General features: G+C 35.6%; 1 pseudogene; it reads left to right on the top strand.

Annotated features, from left to right (window-relative positions):
- LOC104750725 lies at positions 1,474–2,675 on the top strand (annotated as a pseudogene).

Here is a 9,937-nt window from a genome sequence, read left to right as displayed (position 1 = left end):
AAAAAATACGCAAAACTAACTTGAAGGAAACAAGACTATGAGATTGATCTCAACACACGATTTCAGGCAAGTTAATATTGAACAAAAAGAAACCCTGAATCTAAACCTAAGTGGCGATCTCGCTGTTTACGACTGAGACGGCGGATCTATACCTAGTAAACATTCTTATTTATAGAGGAAAAATGAGGGTAAAATCGTGGGTCCAAACTCAAAAGTAGATATCATTCTTAGTCTGAAATTTAATATTTAAGCCTTTAAGCTTATTAGTGGGCTAAATCTGGGCTTAATTTCTTATTAATCCATGTGATTTCTGAAACGTGCAGCCAAATCCTAATATTCTATGAACTAAGCCACTTAGCCACACTTTGCAACGTGGAAAGTTTGTGGTGGCTCAAAATCTAATCATCAGTCGATCCAGTTTTTTTGCTTTCTTTATTGTTAGGTTTTGTTTTTTTTATAAATTATTTGTCAGAGTCGGAGATGAACGTGTCATTAACGTTTTTTTTTTTTTTTTGTTATTGGTGATCGTGGTCTATCTATCCTATTCAAAATGAATGACACCACCTTTGAGTCTTTGACCTTTGTTTTGTGAATACAGTTTTCATGACAACTTTTTCAATGGATCATTTTGGCCTGAAAACATATACGTGAAGAAAATCGTCTTCACAAGTGTATACATCACCACCGATTGTTTTATCTTCACCTTTGGTATTATCTATGGTATGGCTCTTATATCATTGCAAAAACACATGAATTTTTTTGTAGTTTTAAATTTTTAGTATAGTCGGTCGACACATGACATATATACAAAAAATACGTATTTTCTACTCTGAGTGACATATGGATTCATGTATGTTCGTTGTATCAGCATAGTCTAAGACATAATCAACTATTTTAGTCTCACACATAATCAATATTCTACAAGATAATCTGAGTTCCTCCCCCGGTGTTGCTGTGGAATTTGTTTATCAACACACGGCGTGTAATAATCAAAACTTATAAATGTAAAATAAAGATTAAAAAAGGTGATGTAACCGTGTAAGCATTCACTTAAACAAAGATTAGGCATTGATTAGGTGTTGTAAGCTTTGGATCACCGTAGCCTAACGATCCAAACACAAAGTGAGTTTCTGTAAATAACAAGTCCCTTGGATTACAACTTCACAACCAGGCAAGATTGTAAAGCTAATAATTAGTAATAAATTAGCGGTCGTTTCCCCAAAAAAAAAAAAAAGATTAGCGGTCACGTGCTCCAAAATCGAGTGGTGCAAGTGAAAAAAATCTCATTTTTTCTCTTAATAGTGATGGGATAAGCAATCATTTGCATCACACGAAGCTAGACACGTAAACTTATCTCCCCATTGCACATCGTATCATCATAAGTAATAACCATAACGCAAAACAAACCTCACGCTATTATAAATACCAACCTTTCTATATGCCACATATAAACATTATAAATTTAAAAAATAATCATACAAAAAAACAAAATGAAAATTATCTTACTCTCACTTCTCTTGTTCTTGGCCGCTACGGTCTCCCACAGCCGGCCTTCAGAACCCGTTCCGAGGCTTATCGAGCTCCTCACATCAATAAACATCGTTGAGAATGAACCCGAGTTCTTAGACAAACAACGACTCTCCATCAGCTACCCCAACTGTTGAAGCTGGCACCTTGGTGTTGAGACCTCTAACATCATAAACTTCAAGACGGTGCCCGCAAATTGCAAAGACTATGTTGAAGACTACTTGACAACTTCCCAACAGTACCGTTACGACTCTAAAACGGTGTGCAAAGAAGCTTATTTCTACGCTAAAGGCCTTGCCCTAAGGAATGACACCTACAATGTTTGGATCTTTGACTTAGACGAGACCCTCCTCTCTAATGTTCCCTTATACGCCAAATATGGATACGGGTATATACATATTATACTATTATTAGTCCTACCACCACCATAGACTATTTTAGTTAAACTTCTTGTAGTTGTACTCATCATGTCCATATATTCTATTAGTTCTTAGATGTCAACATATAGTAAAGAGATATAATTTTTTTCGTTTGGTTTCTTAGAACAGAGAAGCATGAACCGGAGACGTTCAGGAAGTGGTTGGAGGCCGGAGAAGCTCCCGTCCTCCCAGAGACATTGCATCTTTACCAAAACATCCTTGAACTCGGGATTAGCCCTGTCTTACTCACTGAACGATTCCAAGATTTGGAGGAAGTCACTCTAAAGAATCTCAAAGCTGTTGGATTCCCCTACTGGAGGCATGTCTTTTTCAAGTAAGAATAGTTAAAGTAACTTTAACCATATATATAGTACTTAAATATATATAATATAAGATTACATTAATATATGTGGGGAAACGTAGCCCAACAGGCTCGAGCAAGAAGATAGCGAACTTCAAGTCAAAGGAGAGGAAGAATCTGGAGAGGAATGGCCACACTATCATTGGGAATATTGGAGACCAATGGGCTGATTTGGCTAAGGACAGCCCTGGGAGAAGGACTTTTAAGCTCCCTAATCCACTCTACTACAAGATCTAATAAAGATCATGCATCAACCTTGTATGTTTTTTTGTTTATCTATGTATCCCCGTGGCTGCTACTTGCTAGTGCAACTTCTAAAATAAAACTTTAATATTATAAAAACTCAATAAGTAAAGAACTTCCTATTATTTAAAGTGTAGTGGGCATGAGAATTACGAGCGGACTAATTTAAATTTTATGAATAAATTTTTTTCTTTGGGTTTGGTTTTAGAAAAAAAAAATATTACATTGAAACTATATTAAATTATTAATATTAGCTCAGTTGAGTTATATTGTATGGTTTCGATTTATCCGGATTGAATAATCCTTTTCAAAAACAATAAAACCATGTTAAATTAATGTTTGGACCTAGGCTGCGCTTACCTGAATCAATAACTTGGGCCCAAATACTTTATTATAATCAAAGTGAAAAACATAGGCCTGGGCATTCGGTTTAAACGGGTTAAACGGTTCGGTTTAATCGGTTTTTTGAAATTTCGGTTATCTAAAAATCTTACCGAAATAACCCGAATTAAATTTCGGTTCGGGTTATTCGGTAATCGGGTTATTCGGGTCGGTTTTCGAGTTTTAAATCAATTCCAAATTGAACCGATATATTTTCTATTTCGGTTAATATTAACCGAAATACACCAAAATAAAGTTAATGGGCTCAAAAAAAACAAATCTAAATACAAACTGGTTAGAAACCCAATTAACAAAATTTTACAATAAACAAAATGACAGGCCCAGCACATTAACAATTAGGGTTTTCGATACATTGCTCATGGTGAGCCAGCGGCAGGAACGGCGACGGCGATGCGAACCACGATGACAGCAAAGGCGACGGTAAACTTCCCTTTCTATCTTCGAGATGAGATCCAATTGTTGGACTGGAAGGACAAGGTCATGCTATAGTCCACAGGCGCAAACTACAGATCTACGAAAGAAAAAGAGAAGTAAATCACAAACTGAATCAATAAATCACTAACTGAATCAATAAATGACACAATAAGAGAGGTTCGAGACCATGTGAGATGCATACCTTGGGTGCCAATTCTTCGGCTATGTAATCGGGTTGGACGTGAGTCTGCTCAATATCCATTTGTGGTACAAGAAGAACAAAGAAGAAGGATTGAAACGATGGCTTCAAGTGGTAAGAAGAACAAAGAAGAAGAAGTAAAAGGAGGAAGAAGAAGAGGGTTTCTTTGTGAAGAGAGGCGGAAGAGATTAGAAAACATAGATGCGTTAAAAAATATAGGGTTTTGTCTTTTATATGGTGTTTCCTTTAACCGAGAAAACCGATCGGTTATCGTCTGCCGAACCAAACCGAACCGATAACCGAACTCTAATTATAAATCCGCCGATCGGTTTATAACAGTAAATCGGTTTGGTACCGAAAACCGAAATCGTCGGTTTATTCGGTTCGGTTTAAACGGTTTTGGCCGATTGCCCAGGCCTGGAAAAACATAACAGCAAATTCACTAGTTTTTATAAATTGCAACCTTCTGTTTTGGCCAATCTGTTATTCTATGTTCTTTGTTATAAGATTGTAGAAAAAAAGAGTTGACTGATATACTGTATAAGGGACATGTGCACTAATCTATTCATTATCAATTAATTTTTGAAATCAATATAAACTTAACATAGTATCATGTTATAAATACATGATATTTTGCTAATTTGATTAGAATGTAGTCTCCTAAGCTGTAAATCATAAACCATCACTCTACTAATAAATATGTAGTTGCTAATTGATGGTCGAAAGAAATATTCAATTTCGTCGAGATATAGCTGAAAAATCATTATTTCAAAAAAAAAAATGTGATGAATTATATAGAGATTAATGTTTAAATAATCATAACCTCTAAGATGAGAAGTGACTTAGTGGAGGTATTGGTTTGAGATTTGAATAGAGTTTTAAAGATTTTAAATGTTATGTAGAATCTGTTGTTATTATATCAAAATTTTGTTAAACTCTGTTAAAGTTAATTGTTATTAGTTTATGATTTATAAAAAGTCATTTAAAATCTTAACAAATTTGAGTTATTGGATTCAGACTTTTATAAAATCATTACAAGTTGTGTTATTCAATTAAAATAAAAAAATCTAGGATTGTAATTGAGTTCAATTATTATGTTATTGGTTCATGATTTTAGAAATTTCTTTACAAAATAAAGTCATGGAAAGTATCACAAAAATACAAGGATTGTTTGGAAGACTTTAACAAGATTTTAGAAAACTAATCAACAAAACTCTCTAGCAATCTTTAACAATCTTTCACTTATTCACTTTTAATGATTTTATTGAACTAATATAAAAGAAACATGAATATTACTCAAAACCCCATGAATATATAACATATATATCGTTTGAACATAATAAGTGGATTGACTCAGATTTATTTATATCGAAGACGAAAGATATTGATGAATCATAGTTTAGAAGAAAAAACACAACCTATTATCGTTATACTACTTTGGTTTAATATAACTGATATAGAAAAACTTATACTCCATCCGTTTCATAATATAGGATGTTTTAGAGGTTTTTCATTGTTTTATAATATAGGAAGTTTTCAACTTTTTAGATTACTTTTATATTTTTTATTATTATTTATTTTATGTAGTAATGTTTATGATTGGTTGAACATTTTAAAAGTGGTTATTTTTTAATCTGCGTACTTCTCAAACATCTTATATTTTGAAACGGAGTGAGTATTAAACTAACTTAAACGTTTCATCACCAGATGAAATGTATTTACAGAGAATAATTGCATTGTTCGAAGACGGTAGAATCAGCAATGAAACCGTAGCTATCATCAGGATATAACTTTTTGTGGAAAATCTTTATGACAAAGATATCGTTCCTGATGTCGGGCCCGATGTTAATTGTTACTATTCAACGTATCGATAAATAAATGGGAAAATGTCATAAAAATCCCCAACTTTCAAATTTGGGACGTTTTAATCACCAACTTTTAATATGTCATTTTAATCACAAACTTTTCGTTGACTTAACCATAAAATAGCAAAATTTTATTGACCATGCCGTTTTAGGCACGTCGTTTATTCTCTGTTAAAGATTTCAAAAACAGAGTAAAATTATACTTATCTGCTACTGTTTTGCATAAACGACCATGTTTTTAACGCTAAAAACAACATCTTTTACCAAATTGAAGAAACTAAATCCCCAAATCAATCCCAATTTCACAAATCAATAACCCTAGAAAAAACCCCAAATGCTCTCTACACATCGATGGCACACCACACTCAATGACGCAACCAGATGTGTCAAAGCTTAAACTTGAACTCATCGGAACTGAGAGATTGCATAAGAAATTTTGGTATTATAGAGAGAATTTGGGATTTTTTCTAGGGTTAGGGATTTAATAAACGTCGTGTCTAAAACAGTGTAGTCAACAAAACTTTACTATTTTATTGTCAAGTTAACATAAAGTTTGTGATTAAAATGGCATCCTGAAAATTGGTGATTAAAACATCCCAAATTTGAAAGTTGGGGATTTTTATGACATTTTTCCCATAAATAAATAGTGATAGTAGCTATTTTCAATTATTATTAAATTATTTACTATTACGATTTTATTTATTATTTAGTTAACGTGCATTTTCGGACCTCTTATTCTTTTTCATCTTATCAACTTGTTATATCTCTTATAGTTCAGCTTATATCCATCTCGCTTCCCTCATTGCAGATCATGGTATGAAGTNAAAAAAAAAAAAAAAAAAAAGGGAAGGTGACTGTATCTATTGGTTCTGTTGCAAAGTTGTTTCTTGCCTGCAGTATATATAAAGCTTAGTTGACAACAAAGGTATTGAACTTTCTTTAGTATGTATATATAATACTATAATTGGTGGATAATTTGCAAAGGATTTAGTACGATGTTTGAAACTCCACTAAAGCTTCTTTACGATGAAGGGGATAGGTGAGTTAGTATTTTATTTGCCATGGGAATTTTGTTGTGGAAAAAATGTATAAATTTAATTTTGGTTCTAGAGTACTCATAATGGTGATCATATATTTTAATTTAATTTAAATTCGGATGCGATCATACCATTACAAATGCACCGGATCCCATCAGAACTACGCAGTTAAGCGTGCTTGGACGAGATTAGTACTAGGATGGGTGACCTCCCGGGAAGTCTTCGTGTTGCATCCCTCCTCCATTTTCGGGGAATCGCCGTGATCGATGATTGTTTACATTTTGAAGGCGATAAGGATGGCGACGGCGCGATTAGGGTTTTGATTTTGTGCTTGATCTCCGAATGATCTCTGGGTTACTGTCGGATCTTTTATGGATTTCGTTGGTGTCGTTGGCTGTCGGACTGGATGCGATTGTGTGTCTTCAATCACGGGATCAGGTGAATCTCGTAAATCGGACTGGGTTACGGGTGATACGAAGGTCGGTATCGGATTTAGAGCTTAGATTTGGGGATCTTCGGGGATATCTGGTTTCTAAATTGGACGATGGGCTAAAGGAGACAATCGATCACATCTATGGTATTGATTATACTTCTGGTCCTTTCGAGTGGATTTTTGTGCTTAATTCCTGCATGATCTTAGGGTTATTATCGGATCTTTTATGGATTTAGTTGGGGACTTGTGTTTTTGGGCTTGATGGGATTGCGCACTACAAGAAAACAGTCGTTTTGCGACGGAACTTTGCGACGCTAGACGGTCCTCACAATTTTGCGACGGATTTGCGAGTAACTTGCGCGAAAGACGACGAAAGTTGCAAATCCCTCGCAAAATTTGCAAGGGAGAATCCGTCCCAAATTTGCGAGGGATTTACTATAGTTTTGCGAGTCTGTGAATCTTCCTCGCAAAACACACGCAATTCCCTCACAAAATTTGCGACGGATTAGCGTTGAACTGTATTTGCAAGGGAGTTGCAAGGGATGAAGATGTCGGCAACCACGTTTTTCCCGGGTGTAACTGTTTAGTCGGTAAAACAGTGAATGCCTCGCAAGTCTCTTGCAAAAAAATAAATCTTTTTTATTTCCCTCGCAAATCCCTTGCAAATTTCCCTAGCAAATCCATAGCATATATTTTTAGTATGCCTATAAATAGCAAGTCCATCATCTATGGAAACCACAACACAAAACACTTACAACAAAAGCAATTCTATTACCAAAAAAAAAAAATTTGAAAGAAAAAAAAAAAACAAGAAAAAAGAAAAAAAAAAAGAAAGGCTACAAAAAAAAAAACCTACAAATTTTTAAATTCTACAATAATGCTTGGAGGGGGGCAGCATGAGATATACACATGGCGACAGTGGATGTACAATCACAGAGATCCGGAGACCGGTGATGTGACGAAAGAGTTTTGTGACGGGTTGCGCGGTTTCATGTACCAGGCGACAAACCAAGACTTTGCTCGTGAAAACGGTACAATATTTTGTCCATGTCCTAAGTGTTTCAACATTAAATATTTGGAATTTAATCTAGTGAAGAAGCATCTTTACAATAGAGGATTTATGCCAAATTACTATGTATGGTTACGTCATGGAGAGAGTTGTGGCAGTAACGTTGGAAGTAGTAGTATGAATTATGCTATTGATCAACCTAGTAATTATGGGCATCAAGAATCTGATCAATTTGGTTTTTATGGGTATAATGAGGAAAATAGATTTCATGATATGGTTAATGATGCATTTCATGAAACTACTGCTGCATTTCCTGAGAATAATACGGAAGAACCCAACGTAGATGCACAACGTTTTTATACTATGTTAGATGCTGCAAATCAACCTATCTACGATGGATGTAGAGAAGGGCATTCTAAGTTATCATTGGCATCTAGGATGATGACAATTAAAGCTGATAATAACTTAAGTGAGAATTGCATGGATTCTTGGGCTGAACTCATTAAAGAGTATTTGCCAGCTGATAATGTATCGGCTGAGAACTACTATGAAATACAGAAGTTGGTTGCGAGTCTTGGATTACCATCTGAAATGATTGATGTGTGCGTTGACTATTGCATGATTTTTTGGAAAGATGATGCTAAGCTGCAGGAATGTCGGTTTTGCGGGAAGCCGAGATATCAACCTACACAAGGAAGGACGCGAGTGCCATATAAACGTATGTGGTACTTGCCTGTTGCTGATAGATTGAAACGCCTATACCAATCAAAACGGACTGCAGCGGCAATGAGATGGCATGCAGAACATTCTACTGAAGAAGGAGAAATTACACACCCATCTGATGCAAAGGCGTGGAAACATTTTCAATCGGTATATCCTGACTTTGCTCAAGAGTGTAGGAATGTTTATCTTGGGTTGTGTACAGATGGTTTTAGTCCATTTGGTATGTCAGGGAGGCAGTATTCTTTATGGCCTGTTATATTGACGCCATACAATCTTCCTCCAGATATGTGTATGCAAAGCGAATTTCTGTTCTTGAGTATTTTGGTACCAGGTCCAAAGCATCCAAAGCGAGCTCTAGATGTCTTCTTACAACCTCTGATTCATGAGCTGAAGCAATTGTGGTATGAAGGTGTGCAGACGTTCGATTCGTCGAGAAAACAGAATTTCAATATGCGGGCAGTGCTAATGTGGACGATTAGTGACTTCCCTGCGTACGGAATGTTATCTGGGTGGACAACACACGGAAGATTATCATGTCCTTATTGTATGGAACGTACGGAGGCATTTCAGTTAAAGCATGGGCGAAAACCTTGTTGGTTTGATTGTCATCGTCGGTTTCTTCCCTTGCATCATCCGTACCGGAAGAACAAGAAGTTGTTCAGAAAGAATAAAGTTGTTCGTGTTCCTCCACCAACTTATGTCTCTGGAAATGATTTATTTGAGCAGATTGATTACTATGGCGCTCAAGAAACCTGTAAACGTGGGGGTAACTATCACACACCAGCAAACATGCCAGATGGATATGGAAGCGCTCACAATTGGCACAAGCAGAGTATTTTTTGGGAGCTTCCATATTGGAAAGATCTTCTATTGCGGCACAACCTTGACGTGATGCACATCGAGAAAAACTTTTTCGAGAATTTTATCGTTACGCTTCTGAATGTGCAGGGTAAAACAAAAGATAGCAGGAGATCTAGGTTGGATTTGGCGGAAATATGCGCAAGGATCGAGTTACATCTTACTAGAGATGGGAAACTACCAGTACCCCAATTTCGATTGTCAACAGAGGCTAAGAAGGTGTTGTTCGAGTGGGTTAAATCTGAAATGAAGTTTCCAGATGGATTTGTATCTAAATTTTCGAGATGTGTAGAGCAAGGCCAAAAATTTTCTGGTATGAAGAGCCACGATTGTCATGTCTTCATGCAACGGCTACTACCGTTTGTATTTCTTGAGCTCTTGCCAAAACACGTTCATGAAGCTATTGCAGGTATATAAGTATATAAAGATATATATATATATATATAT

This window comes from Camelina sativa, chromosome 16 (genome assembly GCF_000633955.1).
Source record: "Camelina sativa cultivar DH55 chromosome 16, Cs, whole genome shotgun sequence".
NCBI classification, from domain to species: Eukaryota; Viridiplantae; Streptophyta; class Magnoliopsida; order Brassicales; family Brassicaceae; genus Camelina; species Camelina sativa.
The sequence above is the reverse complement of the archived record's forward strand: the minus strand, read 5'-3'. Positions and strand labels throughout refer to the sequence as shown.